Source organism: Canis lupus, chromosome 35, assembly GCF_011100685.1.
Source record: "Canis lupus familiaris isolate Mischka breed German Shepherd chromosome 35, alternate assembly UU_Cfam_GSD_1.0, whole genome shotgun sequence".
Lineage (NCBI taxonomy): Eukaryota > Metazoa > Chordata > Mammalia > Carnivora > Canidae > Canis > Canis lupus.
Window position 1 is genome coordinate 26,819,036 of NC_049256.1, and position 22,239 is coordinate 26,841,274.

At 42.9% G+C, this 22,239-nt stretch overlaps 1 pseudogene; it reads left to right on the plus strand.

Moving 5' to 3' along the window:
- Positions 1 to 162: 162 nt before the first annotated feature.
- On the plus strand, positions 163 to 8,735 carry LOC119877869 (annotated as a pseudogene).
- Positions 8,736 to 22,239: the final 13,504 nt, after the last annotated feature.

Sequence of the window (22,239 nt, forward strand, 5' to 3'; positions counted from 1 at the left end):
CTATGTATCATAGGATCTGTTTTTACAAAATGTCCAAAATAGGCAAGTCCACAGACAAAGAAAGATTAGTGGATACCACAGACTAGAAAGCATTGGAAGTGACTATTGATGGTGTGGATTTATTTTGGAGTGATGAAAATGTGATGGAGTTAGATAGTGGTGATGGTAGCTGGTCGCCTGTTTGCACCCATCCCCGCCCGGAGGGACTGCCACCGTCTCACAGAGCGCAGGAGGTGCGCACTAGTGTTTGCCAACTGCCCCCGAGTGCGGTGAACGCTCCCGGATGGCTCTGCAGCAGAAGCCAGGCAGGACGGCTGCAGACACAAGAAAATCTGCTGGCAAGTTGTTCAAGCCCGATGGGGTTAGCAGGGGACTGGGGTGGTGGAGGTGGGGGAGACCCACCCAGGGACCAGGGCCTCAGGCTTACAGAGAACCAGCACCCCCTTGCTCGGGAGGTCTTCAGGCCAGAAGTGTCTTCAGGTTCAGACACTTCTGCTATCAGGATTCCCTTGGACCTTAGGAAGACTCTGGTCTGATATGGTTGTGGGAAACTGGGAACAAGACTCTCAGTTTGTGGAACTCAGAGAACAAAGGGAAAACCCAGCATTTGGCAGGGAAGTGAGCTTCTTGCTAAGCCAACCACGTAAAGAGGGAAAGGGAGAGGGGAACAGCAGATCCAGGGATGGTGAGCAAAGATACCGAAGGTGTTCTGTATTTCAGATAGAATGAGGAGCATGATGCTCCTTACCTTACAGGTGACTCAACTCTCACAGCAATAAAGAAGTAGATGTAATCGTTCCCAATTTGCACACATGGACACTAAGTTCAGAGAGATTGGGGAACTTGGCCAAGGACACACAGCCAATAGTGAAACGACAGAAATGAGACCTGATCAAATTTTGCTTTGCTTACCTTTTTGGCTGCTCTCTGCCTCAGAAGGTACATAAGGCCCTGGCTTTTCTCTTCTTTTTCCTAGTCTCTGGGAATATATTTCTTGTGGACTCCTCCAGAGGTTTAATCTCTGTTAAATTCTTGATATCCTTAAGGCTTAATGACTTGCTTGTCTCTAGGTTTCAGCCTGTGCTGTGGAACAGAAAATCCTTTTGCAGGCAGTGACCCTTCAGACACTAGATGAAGAATCTTCATACACATGGATTCAGCCCCCAGTGATCCAGGACAAAGGACCTGAGTCCCAACCATCAGAGGAAGGAGGTGAGGCAAGAATTTCTCTAGGGAATTTGGACTGAAATGGCCTCCGAGTTGGATTTTTTTGTGGCTTGTGACATGTTAATTCCTTGTGATGAGGGTTATTAAAGAACACGACAAAGGTGACATTTGGAGTAATAATGATCAAAAGGTATTAAGTCATTTCAGAGCAACCTCAGTAACATGGTTGGTTTTAAATATCCATATTTGAATTTTCTGTATATGGTCTAGCAGCAAATGTTATTTCAAGTATTTTGATGCTTACATCCTTCAGTAGATATAGCTAGGATATTAACAATGTAAAACTATACTGACTTTCCTGAAAATTACCCTTTATTATTAACAGAATGGTGTATATGCATTGTACAAAGTTAGAAAATACATAGTAACAAGATAAGAAAATAAAACATGGTATTCTGTCACCCAGAGATTACAGTCAATGACTTTTTAACTTTTTGTTTTATGTCTGTGTATCTTTTTATGCATATGTGTGTACATTTACCTTTTACCAAAAAGAGATCATACTCTGTGCTATTTTGTAACATAATTTGTTGAATTAATGTTATCTAAATTCAATCCAAATTCAAATAGGCTCATTTTTTCTAAAATGTATTTTTTAAAGATCTTATTTATTTATTTGAGAGAGAGAAAGAGTGCACAAGCAGTACCAGGGATGTGTGGGGATGAGGGAGAAGCAGACTCCCCACCGAGCAGGGAACCAGTGGTGGGGCTCTATCCCAGGAGCCTGAGATCACGATCTGAGCTGAAGGCAGATACTTAACTGACGGAGCCACCCAGGCATCCCTCTAAAATGTATTTAAAGCTCATTTGTCCAACTCGGGATAGAATCCAGAGCAGCATGATACTTCTGGTTGTTATGCCTCTTGATTCCTTTCTACATTAGAACAGTTCCCCTCTCCCATCTTTTCCCCATTGCCCAGACTTTCTGAGGAACCCAGGCCAGGTTCCTACCCTCTAGAGTTTTCTGATTGCTTTCTAATTGTATCATTTAGTTTCTTGCCCCTGTACCTTGTATTTCCTATAAACTGGAAATTCCATCTCCATGCCTGAAGGATTTGGGTTAAACATTTTTGGCTAGAATTAATATTAGGTAATAGACATTAATACCTGTGTGGCCCACTATTAAATCACTGGCTTGGCATGATGACAGTGTGATACCTTCATTGAACGGGTGATTTTTCCCCTTGTAGCTAGCTAATGTGTGGTGTCATCGAGGCACTACACAAATAGTTTCACATCAACAAATTAGAAATGTTTGATAATCCTTATGTGGGTCAACCATTTTATTAAGCATTACAGGATGATTTTGTAATTCTTTATTCCTTCTATGTTATTAACTGGCATTCTTACTAAAGCTTTCCTTCATCACATCTGTCTGGTCACTTCCTTGTAGGTGGTCATGATTGATACTTTGTTTTCCCCCTTCTTATGCCAATCTTCAAATTCAAGAAGTGGTTTATTGTGTTATCTTAAATGGCAACTTGAGATTTTAGGACTTTTTCTATGTTGGTATCATTAAGGACTTGGAATGTATTTTTTTAAAGCTTTTATTTAGGGGCACCTGGGTAGCTCAGTTAAGCATCTGCCTTCAGCTCAGGTCATGTTTCTGGGGTCCTGAGATCCAGCCCCATGTTAGGCTCCCTGCTCTGCAGAAAGCCTGCTTCTCCCTCTCCCTGCCACTCCCCCTGCTTGTGCTCTCTCTGTCAAATGAATACATAAAATCTTTTAAAAAGAAAAAAAAGAAGCCTTATATTTCAAAATACCAATGCTAAATATTAAGGTAAAATGTATACAGCTCCTAGAAAAATCATGAGATTGTCTGTGGCTGAAACAAATTTCATTTCCTCTTCAGATGTTTAAAATGGCAATAAAATAAATAAATAAAATGGCAATAAATGCAAAATAGGGGAAAATACACTGAGCTATTTGATTAAGAACAAAATACCAATCAATAAATTATCATTAAGTATATATTACAGCATATGATTGTTTCAAAAGCTCCTTGTAATGAAATTGGATACTACTTGGAACAAATCGTTACTTTTCAGCTCAGGTAATGATCATCCAGCCCCACACCGGGCTCCCCGCTCCACATCCAGCTTCCTGGTGAGCAGGGAGTCTGCTTCTCCCTCTCCCTCTGCCTGCCGCTTACTCTGCTTGTGAGTGTGTGCTCTCTCTGTTAAATAAATAAAAGCTTAAATAAATAAAATATTTTTTAAAGAATTAAAAAATAAGGGATCCCTGGGTGGGGCAGCGGTTTGGCGCCTGCCTTTGGCCCAGAGCACGATCCTGGAGACCCGGGATCGAGTCCCGCGTCGGGCTCCCGGTGCATGGAGCCTGCTTCTCTCTCTGCCTCCCTCTCTCTCTCTCTCTCTCTCTGTGTGTGTGACTATCATAAATAAATAAAAATTTTAAAAAGATTGAAAAAAATTAAAAAATAAGGTATTTATTTGAGAGAGAGAACGCATGAGCAGGGGGTAGGAGCAGAGGAAGAGGGAGAGAAGCAATCTCCCCAGTGAGCAGGGAGCCCAACTCAGGACTCTATCCCAGGACCCTGGGATCATGACCTGAGCTGAAGGCACAGGCTTAACCAACTCAGCCCCCCAGGTGCCCTTGGACTTAGGAATTTTTCTTGAGTCAGTGTGTTTCGGCCCCCACATTCAAAATCGACCTTTTATTCCACATATCTTTGGCTTGTGTGAATATCTTCAGTCCTGCTCCTGTCTCTGTTTTGCCATAGCTCTAGTAATTTTGAATGCTTGCTTTTGCTTTCTGAACAAAAATAACTTGTTTCAGGCTCACTTTGTACTTTCCCTGTACCGGATCTGGTTTCAGCCATTTCTGAAGGAGCCTTGGTTCTTGTTAATAGAGAATGCTATTGGAGAATAAACTCTGGGTGCTAGGGGTGTTCTTTATCATTTGGGTAACACTACTTCTAGGACATTCATGGGCAGAGCTAGATAGATTTTATTCCTAACAAATTTGAATTTATATTGGTGTACTCATTCTATTTTACCATTACAATGTTACATCAGTGTTCTGTATTATATTTGGTTTCTTCAATTTTTGAATTCCTTTGTTGAGTTCTCCTTTGGTTGGTTGGTTTGTTGGTTCACTCTCTCATTTATTTATAGGTGTAATAGTTTGCATCCAAGGTGACCCAGGGAAACACAAGGAGTGGGAATTGAGACACTAAAGGGAGAAATGCCAATAAAGTATGCATAAATGAGCAGGCTGTCATGGTTTTGTTTTAGGATTTTGTTTTAAGTATGCTGGGCATGGAGCCTAACACTGAGCTTGAACTCAAGACCCTGAGATCAAAACCTGAGCTGAAATAAAGAGTCAGATGTTTAACCAACTCAGTCACCCAGACACCCCATTTTTTCCCTAACTTTTGAGCTGGGTTGATTGATATATTTTCATTCTTCTACTTATTAATGTAAGTATTTGATGCTATGAATATTTCATTGAACACTGGTTTAGATGAATTTCAAATGTTTTGAAATGTAATGTTTTCATTTATATATTTTCCAGAAAGTCTGAAATGTATGTTTATAACAATTGTTGGAGTTTAAAATTTACAGATTAAAGAGCTTATTTTCTGATTTTGTTTTTAATTAATTGCATTGTCATCAGAGAGTGTTTGTGTTATTCCTATGTTTTAGAATTTATTGTGGTTTTCTTATGACCCAATAGATAGTTTTCTCTCTCTTTTATAAAAATTTTATTTATTTATTCATGAGAGACACAGAGAGAGAGGCAGAGACATAGGCAGAGGGAGAAGCAGGCTCCTCTCAGGTTGCCTGATGAGGGACTCCATCCCTGGACTCCAGGATCATGCCCTGAGCCAGATGTTCAACCGCTGAGCCACCCAGGCATCAAATCTCCCCTTTGTCTGAAATTGAAATCTTGATGCCTTCTTTCTTTCTATTTACATTTGCTTAATCTATCCTTATTTTTTTTAAGATTTTTATTTATTTATTCATGAGAGACAGAGAGAGAGAGAGAGAGAGAGAGAGAGGCAGAGACACAGGCAGAGGGAGAAGCAGGCTCCATGCAGGGAGCCCCATGTGGGACTCGATACCCGGACTCCAGGGTCACGCCCTGGGCTGAAGGCGGCGCTAAACCGCTGAGCCACCCCGGGATCCCAATCTATCCTTATTCATCCTTTATTCATAAATTTTCTCAATCATTATGTTGTATATGTGTCTCCTGTATATATAATAGAGTTGAGTGTTGCTCTGTGATCAAATCTAATGTTTTTTTAACAAGTTAAGCCATTTGCATTTATTGATATGGCTATTAGGACAATTATGTTTGATATTAACAATTTTCTTGTCTTTTATATTGTACATGTCATTTATACACATATAAACATATAAATACAAGTACAAACATGCATATGTGAATAGGTACATATGTGTGTATATGTATGTATATATATGCACATATATACATGCTTTTCAATGTATGGCTTGTTTTCTCTCTCTTTTTTTTAAAGATTTTATTTATTTATTTGTTCAGAGAGTGAGTAGGTGGGAGGGGCAGAGGGAGACAGAATCCTAAGCAGACTCCCTGCTGAGCATGGAGCCTGACATGGGGCTGATCCCACAATCCTGAGATAATGACCTGAGCCAGAATCAAGAGTTGGACGCTTAACCAATTGAGCCACTCCGCACGTTCCTTTTATTTTTTTTTTTTAAGATTTATTTTTAGGGACACCTGAGTGGCTCAGCGGTTGGGTGGCTGCCTTCGGCTCAGGTTGTGATCCCGGGATTCGGGATCAAGTTCCACATTGGGCTCCTGTGGGGAGCCTGCTTATCCCTCTGCCTGTGTCTCTGCCTCTCTCTCTCTCTCTCTCTCTCTCTCTCTGTGTCTCTCATGAATAAATAAATACATCTTTAAAAAAAAAAAAGATTCATTTTTGGGGCTTGAATTCAAAACCCTGAGATCAACAGTTGCATGTTCTGACTGAGCCAGCCAGGCACCCCTCCCCTTTCTTTTTAATTAGTTCTTACACTAAGGAAGATTTGTATGTTTGTATCAGCAGTATATTAGTTAGCAATTGCTGTTTAACAAATTACCACAAAGTTAGTGGCTTCAAACTACACACATGCTTTATCTCATAGTTTCTGTGGGTCGAGAGTCTGGGTTGGCTCAGATCAGGTTGCAGTTAAGGTGCTAGGGCTGACATCTCATATGAGTTGTGAGCAGGGAAGGATCCATTTCCCACTTCACATAGATGTTGGCAGGACTCACATCTCTGTTAAACAGAGGGCCTCAATCTCTTGCTGGCTGCTGGCCAGAGGCCACCTTTGTTTCCTTGCCTCATGGGCTTCTCCATATGGTGGTGTTCTTCACCAGAGCCAGCAAGCCAGCATGGAAGAGTGTCCATAGAGATTCCACTAGCAAGATGGAACTTACAGTCTTATGTAATCACAGAAGTGACAGCCTGTCAATGTTGCCACATTCTCACTTTCACACCTGTATTTTTTTTAAGATGTATTTATTTACTTATTCATGCAGACACACGCACAGAGGCAGAGGGAGAAGCAGACTCCAGGGACCCTGACATGGGACTCGATCCCGGGTCTCCAGGATCACACCCCAGGCTGAAGGCAGCGCTAAACCGCTGGGCCACTGGGGCTGCCCCACACCTGTATTACTACCATTCCTTCCACATTGACTAACATCTTTCTCTGAACTGCTAACGCTAAGTAAAGAGATGATACAGTATCTTCTGTTAACATCAACCTAAAAGAGACATTAGCCTTTCCAGCTGGCTATCTCTTAAATTATTTTTGAGTTTTCTTTGCTCCCCAAGTTCTGTGGTCTCTTGTTTCAGATGGTGGTATGAAGACTGACGACATGATGTTAAGCATGAAGCAGGAACTTCTTGAAGAAGCAGAACTATGTGGGAAGGGGTCTGACGGACATGATGGAACTTTGTCTCAACATACCAAATACACAGGAGGCCATGACCATGATGGAAGTTTGGAAACGCAGGATGGGGTGCCACAGGAAAAAAAAATACATACATGTGAAGAATGTAAGAAAACCTTCACCTGGATAAGAGGGCTTCATATGCCATAGGAGGATCCCACACTGGGGAGAAACCATACTCATGTACAGAATGTGCAAATGCCTTCTTCAGATGTGTAGAGCTTACCCAGCACCAGGAGCTTTACAGCAAGGAAAAACCTTATCCCTGTAAAGAGTGTGGCAAACATTTCAGTCAGAAAGCAGGCCTCTTCCAACATCTCAAAATCCACACTGGAGAGAAGCCATATTGGTGTAGTAATTGTGGCAGGTATTTCAGTCGGAGATCAGTTCTTACAAAGCATCAAAGTGTCCACACTGGAGAGAAACCTTTTGAATGTGAGGACTGTGGTAAAACTTTCTGCCATTGTTCAGATCTCACTGAGCATCAGTGATTCCACAGTAAAGAGAAACCTTACGAGTAATGAGTGTGGGAAAACCTTCAGCAATGTTCACATCTTATTCAGCATCAGCAAATCCACAGTGAAGAAAAACCTTATGAATGTAAAGTGTGTGGAAAAGCCTTTGCCCAGTATGCAGGATTTAACCAGCACCAGAGAATCCATACTGGAGAGAAACTTCTTGAATGTCCTGTATGTGGATGAGCCTTTAGCCAGAGCTCAGAACTCATAATCCATCACAGAATTCACTCAGGGGGAAAAAACCCTATGAGTGTGCTGAGTGTGGAAAAATGTTTAGTGTGAGCTCAAGTCTGATCATACATCAAAGAAGTCACACTGGAGAGAAGCCCTATAAATGTGATGAGTGTGGTGAAGCCTGTAGTCAACACTCAGGTCTTAACAAACACAGGTTAGGAGGGAAGCACAGTAAGCCCCCTGAGCCAAGAAAATATAAGTGTGACAAGTGTGGGAAGACCTTTACTCGATCAACTGGCCTGGGAAACCATAAAAGAATTCACACTGGGGATAAAACCTAGCAGTGTCCTGAGTGTGGGAAAGCCTTCACAAGAGGAGAGCATCTTCTTGAACACCAGGGAATTCACAACAAGGTGAAGCCCCATCAATGTAAAGAGTGTGGGAAAGCCTTCAGTTGTCAGAAGACAGGTCTGAATCACCATCTCAGAGTCCACATGGGAAAGAAACACTGAGTGTTCCGAATGTGGGCAGGCTTTCAGTTGTAAGTCAGATCTCCATAAACTCTGAGGAAAACCCCCATAAATATGAAGAATATGGAAAGGCCAATAGGCAGAGAGCAACACTGTTGCAACACTATTACACTGTTCTAAGCCCTGGCAGCAGCATGAACTGAGTGGAGCCTGCTGTGGGAACACAGCCTTGATGTAGTCCTAGAGAATCCACTACAACTGGACACCCTGCCCAGGTGTTCAGTGACAACTACAGGAAGAATCAAGGACTTTTTTTTTTAATCTGAAATAAAATGTTTCTTGAAACTCATTATTAAAGAAAATTGGAGATGTCACATCAAAAAGTTTTTATAAAGATTGTAAATGCTGGAAAAGTTGAGAATTTAGAAAAGTAAATGTTAACAAGAAATTTACCTGTGATTACTTTTACTAAATACAATGAAGTATTGGTTAATATGAAAAATATATAAAAGCCCATTGATAAAAAAAATTCTATTTTTCTACTGAATTCATGAGTTTTGATGTTGTATTTTTTCAAACCATTTTTTAAAAAGATTTTATTTATTCATGAGAGACACACAGAGAGAGGCAGAGACATACACAGAGGGAGAAGCAGACTCCCTGCAGGGAGCCCAACGAGGGACTCGATCCCAGGACCCCAGGATCATGCCCTGAGCCAAAGGCAGACTTCTAACCACTGAGCCACCCAGGTGTCCCTTTTCAAACCATTTTGATTTCTAATTAGCTTTAGCCTATCCCAGTGTTGAAATTACTACTCTGAGTAATAGTCAAGGACACTGGAATATCCAAGTTTGGAATGGGTGAAGCGAGTGTTCTGTTTCCCTCCCTACCGAACCAGCCTTTAACCAGAAGTAGGTAGCCTGCAGACCTTCCTGACCCCCACCCCCAGACTTTGCAAAAGCCCAGGGCATACTTTTCTCCTTGTGAACATACTCCTTGAGCTCACAACTGAGAAGGATGAAAGGGAAGACAGAAAACCAAACTTTTAATTAACAGCATTTTCACCCTCCTGCAAATTATATTTACACAACTGAAACATTCAGCTTCAGCACTACCTGTGTCCCTTGGGCAATAATGTGAGGCCCTTCTTTGCTGAAGCTCATGATAGTTTTCAAATACTGGAAGACTACTTTCTCATTTTTTGCTGCTATCCACGATGTAACTGCTATAGATGTGACACATTTTTATTTTTTTAATTATTATTATTTTTTTATTTATGATAGTCACAGAGAGAGAGAGAGAGAGGCAGAGACACAGGCAGAGGGAGAAGCAGGCTCCATGCACCGGGAGCCCGACGTGGGATTCGATCCCGGATCTCCAGGATCGCGCCCTGGGCCAAAGGCAGGCGCCAAACCGCTGCGCCACCCAGGGATCCCTTAAACTTAATGTGCACTTTTAACATTTTCTTCAACACCTTCTGAAATCTGGATGGCCAGCAAAAGAACAATCCCTGCTTTTCTTTGATTATGTTTGCATGATGTATCTTTTTCTGTCCTTTTACTTTCAATTTACTTATTAAATTTGAGGTGAGTTTCTTATAGACAGCATATGCTTGGATGATGTTTTTAAATTAACATCCCATTGTTGTCTTTTAATTGGTGGATGTAAATTATTTCCATTTAATGTAATTATTGGTATTTTAAGGCTTCAGTTTACTATTTTTTTTTTGTTCCCTATATTGCATTTCTGTAGGTTCTCTTCCCAGCCTTCTTGTGGGTTACTGGAACATGTTTTTTAGAAGTCCATCTGATTTGTTCATGATGTTTTCAGATATATCTATATAGCATCATTGTCCATGATAAAATCCGTTACTTTAAACTGGCTTTCAACCCACATATATTCTGCACATTTCCCTCCAAGAAATACATCAATTTTTGTTAACCTTAATTTGAGAACAACCCTAGACAATACTACAAACATTCTAAACAGATATGGGGGATTAAACAGTTGAGTTCCTATCAAAGTCTATGTTAGTTTTTTTGTTACCTGTTACCTCTTAGGTCTTAGGAGAGCCACTGATGAGACCCAGCAGAGGGAGCCTTCCAGAACTTCCTGAGCTAAGGATCACTGAGAGCAGGACTGTTTTATTCTCTCTCTGTATATCTCAGCACTTCAAACAGGACCTGACAAGTATTAGTTGCTCCATAAATATTGAAGGAAGGAAGAAAAGGAGGTTCCTGGGCCTTGTGCATCTCTGAGTTAATGACCAGTGGCTGAGACCAGAGACACACAACCCAGTGCTTATCCTGGAACTATTGGTGTTAAGTGATTCTTGACCATCCTGCCTAAGAAGCTATGGGCCTAAATTCAAAAACATTTTTTTAAAGATTTTATTTATTTATTCATAGAGACACACACAGAGAGAGAGAGAGAGAGAGAGGCAGAGGGAGAAGCAGGCTCCATGCAGGGAGCCCGATGTGGGACTTGATCCTGGGTCTCCAGGATCACACCTCAGGCTGCAGGAGGCGCTAAACCGCTGCACCACGGGGGCTGCCCTCAAAAACATAATCCAGATGAAATAATATGGAGAAATGTGGCAAATGACACCTTAACTAAGTAAGTAATCAACTAGTAATGGGATGAACTGCTACTGGACTTCTGATAGAATTGCTTCACTGAGGACACATCATAACTTCTGTGGGATTTCTGGCAAAAAATGTGTAACCCAAATCTAATCATGAGGAAACAGACAAACCCAAATTTGGGTAGGAGGGTTCAACAGAACAACTGGTCTGTGTTCTTCAAAAATATCTACGTTATAAAAGAAGCATTGAGGAATTGTTTTAGATTAAAGGAGATTAAAGAAATATAATAAAGTCAGTGTGTGAGCCTAGGTTGGGTCCTAGATTGGAATAAAATTTATGTAAAGAACATTGTTGGGACAATTGGCATAAAGTAGACATGGCATATACATTCAATAATAGTATTGCACCAGTGTTGTTTCCTGAGTCAATCATTGTTTTGTGGTCACAAGACAAAATGTCTCTGCTTTGAAAAGGTGCATGCTGAAGTGTTTACGGGTGAAGGTTCTTTATACTGCTGCACATTTTCTTTATTTTATTTTATTTTATTTATTTGAGAGACAGCACAAGTGGGGGGGGGGGGGGCAGAGGGAAGCAGACTTCCCGCTGAGCAGGGAGCCTGATGCCCCAGGAGACTCCATTCCAGGACCCTGAGAGCATGACCTTAGCTGAAGGCAGATGCTTAACCAACTGAACCACCCAGGCATCGCTGCAACACATTTTCTTTTCTATTTATTTATTTATTTATTTATTTATTTATTTATTTATTTATTCATTCATTCATTCATTCATTCATTCAGAGAGAGCGAAGAGAGAGGCAGAGACACAGGCAGAGGGAGAAGCAGGCTCCACGCAGGAAGCCCGATGCGGGACTCGACCCGGGGTCTCCAGGATCACACCCCAGGCTGTAGGCGGCGCTAAACCGCTGCGCCACCGGGGCCGCCCTGCAACACATTTTCAAGTGGTCAGTGGGTTAGCAGATAATAGCAGTAAAGTATATATGATGGAGAAAACAAGTGGCAAGCCTTAATGATAGGTGAATCTAGGGAAAAGGACAACAAACCAAATTCATAGACACAGAGAAACTTATAGTCACTAGGGGGAAGGAATAGGACTGGGTGAAATGAGTGAAGGGGATCAAGAGATACAAATTTCCAGTTATAAAATGAACAAGGCCTGAAGACAGAATGTATCACATGGTGACTGTAGTTAATAATGCTGTATTGCCTATTTGAAAGTTGCCAGAAGAGTAGATCTTAAATGTTCTCATTAAAAGAAAAAGATTGTAACTATATGGTGATGGATGGTAACCAGATTTACTGTGGTGATTGTCCCACAATATATACAAATATCAAATACTATGTTGCAGACCTGAAACTTAGTTCATGTTATATGTCAATTATATATCAACTTTTTAAAAGTTGGAATTATGGCAACTAACACCTGAGCCTGAAAGCCTGATGCAACCTTTAATAACTTTTGTTGCTCTCTCTGTCAAATAAATAAAACCTAAAAAAAAAAAAAAAAACCCACAAAAAACAAAAAGAAACTTGTGGGCAGTCTGGGTGGCTCAAGGTTTAGCGCTGCCTTCAGCCCAGGGCATGATCCTGGAGAGCAGGATAGCGTTCCACGTCCGACGGCTCCCTGCATGAAGCCTGCTTCTCCCTCTGCCTGTGTCTCTACCTCTCTCTGTGTATGTGTCTCTCGTGAATAAATAAATAAATAATCTTTTAAAAACTTGTGAATAAAAAAAAACACTTGTGAATAAAGTTATGTTTACACTATACTGCAGTCTATTAAGTGTGCAGTAGCATTATATCTAAAGAAAAACAACAACAACAACAACAGGGGCGCCTGGGTGGTGCGGTCCATTAAGCATTGACTATTTCAGCTCAGGTTATGATCTCAGGGTTGTGGGATCAATCCCCCCTCAGTCCTCCTCCATGCTGGGGGTGGAGCCTGTTTGAGATTTTCCTGTCTCCCTCTCCATCTGCCCCTCCAACAAATAAATCTTTTAAAAAATAGTAATAATAAAATAAATAAATAAATAATAAATAAATAATAAATAAATCTTTTAAAAAGTAAAAAAAAAAGTATATATCTTAATTTAAAAATGCTTCATTGCTAAAAAATGCTAACCATGGTCTGAGATTTCTGCAAGCTGTAATCACTGATCACAGTCACCATAACAAAATAACATACTGAAAAAAAGGTGAAATGAAAGGTCGAAAAAGGTTATGAGAATTACCAAAACGAAGTGAACAAGTGTTGAAAAAGATGCCAGGGGGCTTGCTGCAGGGCTGCCACAACCTTCAACTTGCAGGAGGGAAAAAGGCAACGTCTGTGAAGTGCAATAAGGTGAAGTGCAATAAAATGAAGAATGCGTGTATCGGGGTGTTAATCCCCAATCCGACCTGTGTCTCTCCCATCCGGCTAGTGCCTCCTGCGTGCCTAGCGCTGAACCCCCAAAACCCCAGGTCTCCTGCTGGCTCGGGCACCTGCAGCTGCGAGACCTGTGACTGGGCCCAGACGCACCCAGCAGGTGGGAAAGGTCGGGCTGGGGCAGCGACCTGCGCAGGGGGCCCGGGGAGGGCCTTGAGAAGCCCCGAGAGTCCGGAGCGCGCCCCCTGCGCGCCAGCCCCGGGGCTAGGCAAGTGGGGGCAGAGAGGTTTGCGCTCCCCTCCAGCCTCTCACGCCTGAGAGCCGCCGCTTGGGCTCCAGGGCACCCCCGTGTCTTGCTGAACCCTATAGCGGCCAAAAGCGCGCGCGTAGGGGAGAAGGCGGGCTGCGGGGGCGGGGGCTGGGGCGGGGGTGGGGGAGCGGGCCCGGAGGGGTGCGAGGGGCGGCCCCGGGGTCTCGGGGGGGTTAGGGCGGGAGGAGGCGCCTGCGGGCTTGCCCCCTCCTTACCCAGCTGCGGGGGCCCCAGGATGCAGACCCCAGGAATTACGCAAGCCTGCGGAGCGGCTCGGCTGCCGCGGCGTCCACACCGACCTTCTGCGCTTCCTCGGGAACAAGCTGGGAGCTGAGGTCGCTGGGGGCCCCTCGGTGGTCTTGGGGCAGACGCCTGGGACCCGCAGCCGGCGGAGCACTGTGCACGCACCTGGGGCTGCACCTGGGGTGCACCGCAGAGTTGTCCAGGTTACTGGTTTCACAGATGTGCCTTCACGGGGTCTGCAAGGAATTTTGACTAAGGTGTTCAACCTCTCCCTCAGCTTTTCTTGTCATCAAAGTTCCATACGTCTTTGTTTATCTATTTATGCTCTCCATGAATATTTTATTAATTCTGCTTGTACAGGGATCCTAACATCTGGCATATTAATGCCATGAAGCAAAGTCAAACATTATATTTTTTTATTACAGATATATAAAAAAAATTTATTATGTAAACTCTACCCCCAAAGCGGGGCTAGAACCCATGACTCTGAGATCAAGAGTCCAGTGTGCTGACTGAGCCACCCAGGCGCCTCTACTTTTTTTTTTTTTTTTTTTTAAGATTTTATTTATTCATGAGAGACAGAGAGACACAGGCAGAGGGAGAAGCAGGCTTCCTGCTGGGAAGCGGAATGAGGGACTCCATCCCAGGACCCTGGGATCACGACCTGAGCCAAAGGCAGATGCTCAACCACTGAGCCACCCAGATGCCCCAGGCGCCTCTATTAAGGAAATTTTTAAACACACACACACAAAAACAAGGAAAACAAAACCTCATGTGACTATCTCCCAACTGCAAGATTAGCAAGTTTTCCCAACCTCTCCCTTTCTATATATAACATTTTTCCTCCTGTAAAGAAAATCCAAGCATCACATTATTTTATCCATAAATATTCCAACATGTAACAGAAGAAAGATGGGAATTTTTTAAAAGATTTTATTTATTTATTCATGAGAGATACACACACACACACAGAGAGAGAGAGAGAGAGAGGCAGAGACCCAGGCAGACGGAGAAGCAGGCTCCATGCAGGGAGCCCGAGTGGGACTCGATCCCGCCCTGGGCTGTCGGCTGAGCTAAACCACTGAGCCACCTCGGCTGCCCGAAAGATGGGAATTTAAAATGTAAGTGCTACTTACTTAGGATGTCTATTAGGGAAAAAATGGATTCTTCAGATTTCTTTGTTTTATCCTTTTTTATTTTAATCAGTGTGATCATTTTTCTTAAAATGGTCTTAAGATAGAGATCTGGTGAACAATTCTGTGGCCCAAGTTGGGAGGGCAGCAAGATAATTTCCCTTTTAAGGATCAATGTGTCGGATCCTTGGGTGGCTCAGCGGTTGGGGCGTGCCTTTGGTCCCGGGTGTGATCCTGGAGTCCTGGATCCCCCATTAGGATACCTGCATGGAGCCTGCTTCTCCTTCTTCCTATGCCTCTGTGTCTCTCATGAATAAATAAAATATTTAAAAATAGTCAAAAGAATAGTATAATTCAAACTGGGAAACCAAGAAATCAGCAAATGATTTCCTGTAAATTCAATATACTGCAAAAAAGGGTATATTCCAGAATCTTTATCATTGATGATTAAAATCTTGAGTAGGGAGAGTCACTCATTACAGATATAAGTCTGATATTTTTTACAGTCCTCTAAAAAGCTAAATTCTTCACCCTGTCTCCAGCTTGGGTTTGCCTGGGATTGAGAGGTAGTTTCCGTGCTAAAAGCAACCCAAGAGTAGTCACCCGAGACACATCCCTGTCAGGTGTATCCAAAGCCTCTGTAGGTACAGGAGATCTTATCTCCAAAACATCTTATATCCATCTACCTCTCCCCATTCCTACAGACACTCTTCCAGTCCACACCACCACCACCTCCCATGGGGACTGCTGCCACAGCCTCTCCACTAGGCTGCTCACACCTGTTCTCTCCAGAACGACCTTTCAGAAAGATTCAACAGATCATATTTCTCCTCCACCTATAAAGCTTCAATAGGTTCCCACTGCAGTTTGGGTAAAATCTGAAATCCTTGGCATGGTCCATGCCTGGGGTATGTGGCCCCCTTCAGTGTCCTTCCCCACCGTAGCTCATACCCACCTCCTTTCAAGCTTCCTAACATCCCCCACATGCCTTTCACTCCGCCTGGACTACGCTGCACTTCGCTTGCCCCTGCCTGTCCCTACATTTTGCTCAAATTTTATCCTAAATGTCACCTACTTGTCTAAAGGGTCTCTGTTCAGAGATACAACTCCTGATCTCCCAGTGATTTTTCTCATGCCACTCTGTACAGTTTTCACATCCCTAAGCAAAATTTGCAAGCATGTACTGATTTGTGTTTTTTGTTTCAAGATCTGTCCTCCCCCTAGACAATGTACATTGTGCACAGCACAGTGCCTGGAAGAGAGAAGACATTTGTTAAACACTTGTCGAAAGAATGGAGGTGTGGATGGTGGTGCTGTGATTCCATCACGCTCAGAGTACAAATTCATGAGGTCGCTTCGCTGCAGTCTCTCCTCTTTCTGCACTGTGGAATGTTAAAGACGGTCAGACATCAAACAGATGCTCCAAGCTTGAACATAAATCCTCAGACGACTCAGCGATTAAGCCTTATTGATACAGATAGGGAAGGAGAGCAAAACTAGAATCACAGGCACAGAGGACACTGGTATCATCCGGAGGGCTTCCAGGTGGAAGGGTCAGGAAGGTTAGGACCTAAGAGGGGAAAGTGCGGAAACACTGGGGAAAATATCCTTTCTAGGTACCTTGACTCTGGGACTCAGATTTTATATTTAATCCAGAGTATTTCATCCCTTCATTGAAGAATGGTAACTGCCTGCTTACTCAGTCATCGGCACGGGGCAAAATGATGATAAAGACAAATATACTAATTCCCTGCGGTGCAGCTGAAACTGTACTCCTAATTAGCAGTATGCACCCCCTCTTCCCCTCCGCCCAGCCTCCTCTGGGACCTGTCCCCGGGGTGAAAGGGTGTGGCCCCTGAGTCTCTGAAGGTGCGTGTCTGTGATGCGCCCGAGTTCCCCTTAGAGAAACACGTACAACTGTGTCATTTAATCGCGTGGGTGAAGGAACTCAAATAATGGTAGTTTTGTGCTGACTAGAGGCATTTTTAAATTCGGTGAAGGAAAGAGAGAGAGAGAGAGAGAGAAGAGAGAGAGAGAGGAGTTCTTGCAAGGCCATCGAGAACAGAGTTGAGAGATGTCCCGTCCACAATTCTGCAGTAAGTATCAAGGAGCATACAGAGTCTTACGAGTGGGAGAGGCCGGGGTGACCCCGGGGGGGGGGGCCCGCGGGATGTCCCTTCCAGGAGGGGCGCACGCCAGTCTGCTCCCCTAAACTCCTTCTCACCTGCTGTGTGTCACTGGGGACCACCCGCCGAGTCCTGGGGAGGATGACTGACCAAAATGGGAATTTTATTATTTCCATTTTTTCCCAAGACACATGCTTTTTATTTATTTATTTTTAAATAAATTAATTTAAGGAAGCCCTATACTCCATGCAGGGCTGGACTCACAACCTCAGGATCAAGGGCTGCATGCTCTACTGACTGAGCCAACTGGGTGCCCTATTTCTATTTTTGATAAGTTCTACATTCATATGACTCAAAAAATATAAAAAGCATTACAGAAAATTTTGTCACCTGTTGCCCTCCCCACCAGGAAAACACTATTAGCCCTCATGTATCCTTCCAGAAACAAAGTATGTGTATATACTAAGCTCTCAAGATATATCATTAAATGAAAAAGGACACAGTGCAAGACAATATATAGACGCTACTTATACAAAGAAGTAAATGTGTCCATATTTGACTATGATATCTTAAATATTTGAGATTTAATGGATTTCAGGGATTGGTGTGGTTTGATGGTAAAACTTGATTGTTGTATTAGAATGAAATGTTTAAATGTCTAGTCAGAGGGTCTGAATTGGACCATTGGATTCAAAGCATTAGATCTTATACAACACAAGACATGACTCTAGTTTCTTAGTTCTCAAAAATGTGGTTTCTGGGCTGCCCGGCTGGTTGAGTTGGTTAAGAGTCTGCCTTAGGCTCAGGTCATGATCCCGGGGTCCTGGGATGGAGTCCCACATTGGGCTCTCTGCTCAGCAGGAAGCCTGCTTTTCTCTCTCTCTCTCTCTCTCTGACCCCTACTCATGCTTGGTCTCTTTCTCTCAAATAAATAAATAAAATCTTTTTTTTAAAATGTGGTTTCCTCCAAGCAAAAGCATGTGCTCAGCAGGAAACTTGCTAGATTTTTCAATTGTGTACTTGTTGAGCGCTCTGCAGCAACACGATCAGGGTCCCAAGGGTAAGGGGATGAGGAAAATAAAAGAAAAGTAAAGAGATGGGGGCAGGAGGGATGCAGTGGATGATGTCCAAGCAGTGTCAACTTTATTCAGGTTCTTACGGTATTATATAGCACAAACAGAACAAAATAAAGGAATACCTACATGCATGACAAACCCTACTGACACATGAGGGTCCTAGTTATAGATAAACATGCTATTCTAGGTACATACACTTTCAAAAGGACAATATATATGATTAACAGACCAGTAAGAATAGCACAGACCCATATTTAACTTTACCACCAGGCTAGAACACATTATATCAATTGTATTATGTGGGCGATCACGTAAAAGCGAGCTCCGGAAACCATTGCTCAAGCCCTTTCTCAAGCGTCAACCAACTATTTACCCTTTGGGCTCCCGAGCCTTATGAGTAAATGAGGGACACAAGTCCGAGCTTGGTTTGGTTTAGTAACTCTAGCTAGTCCGTGGCCATCCACATGTACTTTTTGTAAAAATTTTGAATCTGTGGCTATATAACTTATTCAGTAGAAATATATTTTCAAATTAAAAATAAAATGAGGGACACCTGGGTGGCTCAGCAGTTGAGTGTCTGCCTTTGCTTCAGGGTGTGATCCCAGAGTCCTGAGATGGGAGAGTCCCACATCAGGCTCCCTGCATGGAGCCTCCTTCTCCCTCTGCCTATGTCTCTGCCTCTCTCTGTGTCTCTCATGAATAAATAAATAAAATCTTTAAAAAATAAATAAAGTGAGTAGTATCTTTAATACTTAAAATTGACCAGAAAGCTATGAGATCTGCCCACAGTATCATTAAAGGACAGGAAAGAAGGATTCCAAGAATCCAGTTGAAAGTACAGTTGGGGGAGTGGACATTTCATTTATTTTCCAAAACAAGTATCTATTGCTTTGGACCAAACTTTTGTTCTCTCCATCATAGAGAGAGTCCAATGTAATCAACTTGCCACCAGGTGACTGGCTGTTCCCACCGGGATATTACATCATAATCAGGGGTTTAGAATTGGTTGGTAAAAAAAAAAAAAAAAAAAGAATTGGTTGGTGACATCCATAGAGCAGATCAGCTTGCCCACTTACTGAAACCATCTTGGGTTAGTAAAGATTCATATGGGACATAAATGTTTTTAGACTTGGGTCTATCCACATACCAGCTAGTTCCCTCAATCTCTGTTAACAATTCTCTAATTCTCTTTCCATCCTTCTCCTGCTTCTCCCTTTTTCTGCCTCCTCCACATCCACTTCCTCCTCCTCCTCCTCCATATTTTTTAACTTATGACATAAGCCACCGAAGAGTCAATATCACAATATATCTGCTTGCAGATTCACATAACAATCTTTTTAGTCTTGTAGTCAGCATTTCTTCTTGTCTGAGCTGAGGGATGTTTAAGTATTTTTGGTAGAGATTTCCAATTCTAAGTGAAAAAATAATCCCTCCTGCCCCAGGACAATCATTAAGGTAGTGATATAGGGGAATCTTCCTTCAAACAGACAAATGGGACCCAGCGTTTCTCAGAGCGGTTTAACTACAGGGAAGTCCAATACACTGTCGAACTTCATCCTAGGGAGGAAGCTGCCTGAGTGCTATAGTTGACCTACTTAACGAGCACACATGAACCAATTAGAGAGCCTAATCAACTATCAGTGACACATTTGAGAGTTTCATGCAAATAGAAACGGTTTACTTGTCACAGGTGGGCATCCAAAATGCAAGAGAATATGTATTTGAACTGTATTCCAGTTAAAGAAAGGCTGAAAATTTTCAGTCATTATATAGTTTGTTGGGAAAGTTTGTACTGATGGCTTTGGGAGTGTGTTGAAGAAAACAATCAGTATTTTGAGTAGTGTCTTAATGCTGGTACTCTTAATGATTATACACTTATTAGATATTTAGATTAAGTTAAAATAAAGGATGAAACTTGACTTTATTTAATGCCCTCAGATGGCTAGTTTGAGGAAAACAACCACAGAAATTTACAAAGCTATAGTTTTGGAGTTAAAACACCCCATCAAATAATTTACATTAAGATGCAAGATACTTTCCTACTGCTGTGATAAAATAAACAATAAGGTTCTCTTAAAAAACAAACAAACAGGCGTGCACCTGGGTGGCTCAATGGTTGAGCATCTGCCTTTGGCTTAGATAGTGATTCCTGGGTCTTGGGATAATATCCTACATCAGGCTCCCTGCAGGGAGCCTGTTTCTGCCTCTGCCTATGTCTCTGCCTCTCTCTGTGTGTCTCTCATGAATAAATAAAATCTTTAAAAAAAAAACAAAAACATGTGGAGGCCAAGAAAAATTAAGGCCATTCCACCCCAAGTTTAGCATTAGCACAAGTACAGCCATCTTAGGCCCCTGTGAATAAGAGCTGAACTTCATAGGAAAAACTGCAGAATGTCCTCAGCAGGGAATCCCATATCAGAAAGACAACAGAGCTCAGGCCCTTGGCAGAGAAACCCATATCAGATCTTAAGAAACTCCCCCCACCCTTTCTCCCATATTAGAATGAAAAAAATTCCTCCACCCCTTCTGAAAATCCCCTAGACCAGCCCATAAAAAACCCAGCTGTAACCCACTTCGGGGTCCAAGTCCCTGCTCTGCTGTGTCAGGTACACTTGGACCCAAGCTCGAGCTTGCAAATAAACCCTTGCGCTTGCATCAGTGTCGGCTCCTTAGTGGTTTCTCAGATTCACAATCTTGGGCACAACAAAACATGGTTTATGCAATACCATCATTCTGATTGGCATGATAAAATTGATGGATGACTAACAGTACTAATAATTGTGCTGTTTTGTACCAATAGAGCTAATTTAGTTGATTTTGGACTGATTTTGTATTACCGCTAAAAAGCCAAGTGATTTGTAGCAAAAAACAAAGGAAGGAAGGAAGAGAAAAGAAGGAAAGCAGAAGGAAGGAAGGAAAAAAGGAAGGAAGGAAAGTCTATCAATAGGTAGGGCCTGGACAAATGAATTGCAGTACATATGCCACCAAAGGAGTAGATCTACATGACCAATAAATGTGCCCAAGTTTGCTAATCCGAGAAACCACCAAGGAGTCGACACGATGCAAGTACATGAGGGTTTATTAACAAGCTCGAGGTTGGGTCCAAGTATACCCCACACCGGAGGAGCAGGGGCTTGGACCCCAAGGTGGGTTCCAGCTGAGTTTTAGGGGCTGGTCTAGGGATTTTCCAGAAGGGGTGGAGGAATTTCTTAAGCTCTGTTCTCATTCTGATAAGGGGCTTCCAGCCACTGGCTTGAGCTCTGTTCTCACTCTAATATGGGGCTTAACTGAAGTAATGTAAAATTTAGTTCTTATTCACAGGGGCCTGGGATGGCTGTCCTTGTGCTAACGCTGAACTTAAGGTGGAATGGCCTTAATTTTCTCTGCCTCCACAATAAAGACGTCCAAGATTCGCGAAGTGAAGAAGTTAAAATAAGGGGAGAAAAAGCTAACTGTAAAAAAAACTTCATGCCTCTCTATCCAGAGGTAAGAATGAGATCGTAATTATATGCGCAAATGCCCAGCTAACGGTGACAGTGGCCACCCCAGGTCCCTGCGTCTGAGGTAGGCCAGGGTGGGATTTCATCTCTTGCTTTATTCATTTTGGCATTGGCCGAGGTTTCTTAAAAATCATATAGATTCTTTTTTTAAAAAAGTTTTAGGGATCCCTGGGTGGTGCAGCGGTTTGGCGCCCTGCCTTTGACCCAGGGCGCGATCCTGGAGACCCGGGATCGAATCCCACGTCGGGCTCCCGGTGCATGGAGCCTGCTTCTCCCTCTGCCTGTGTCTCTGCCTCTCTCTCTCTCTCTCTCTCTCTGTGACTATCATAAATAAATAAAAATTAAAAAAAAAAGTTTTAAAAATAAGCATTTTCAACGTAATGGCCTAGACCGCAGCGTTTCTCCGGTTTCAAACGTGCAGGAGGCGCGCCTGCGCACGACTTTCCCACCGCGTGCCCCGCTGCGGGAGCGGGAGGCGAGACGCGGGAGCCTAGAGCGGCCCGGAAGTGCCTCTGCCCCGAGCGCCCCGCGCGGCGGGAGGCCTCCTCTCTGCGG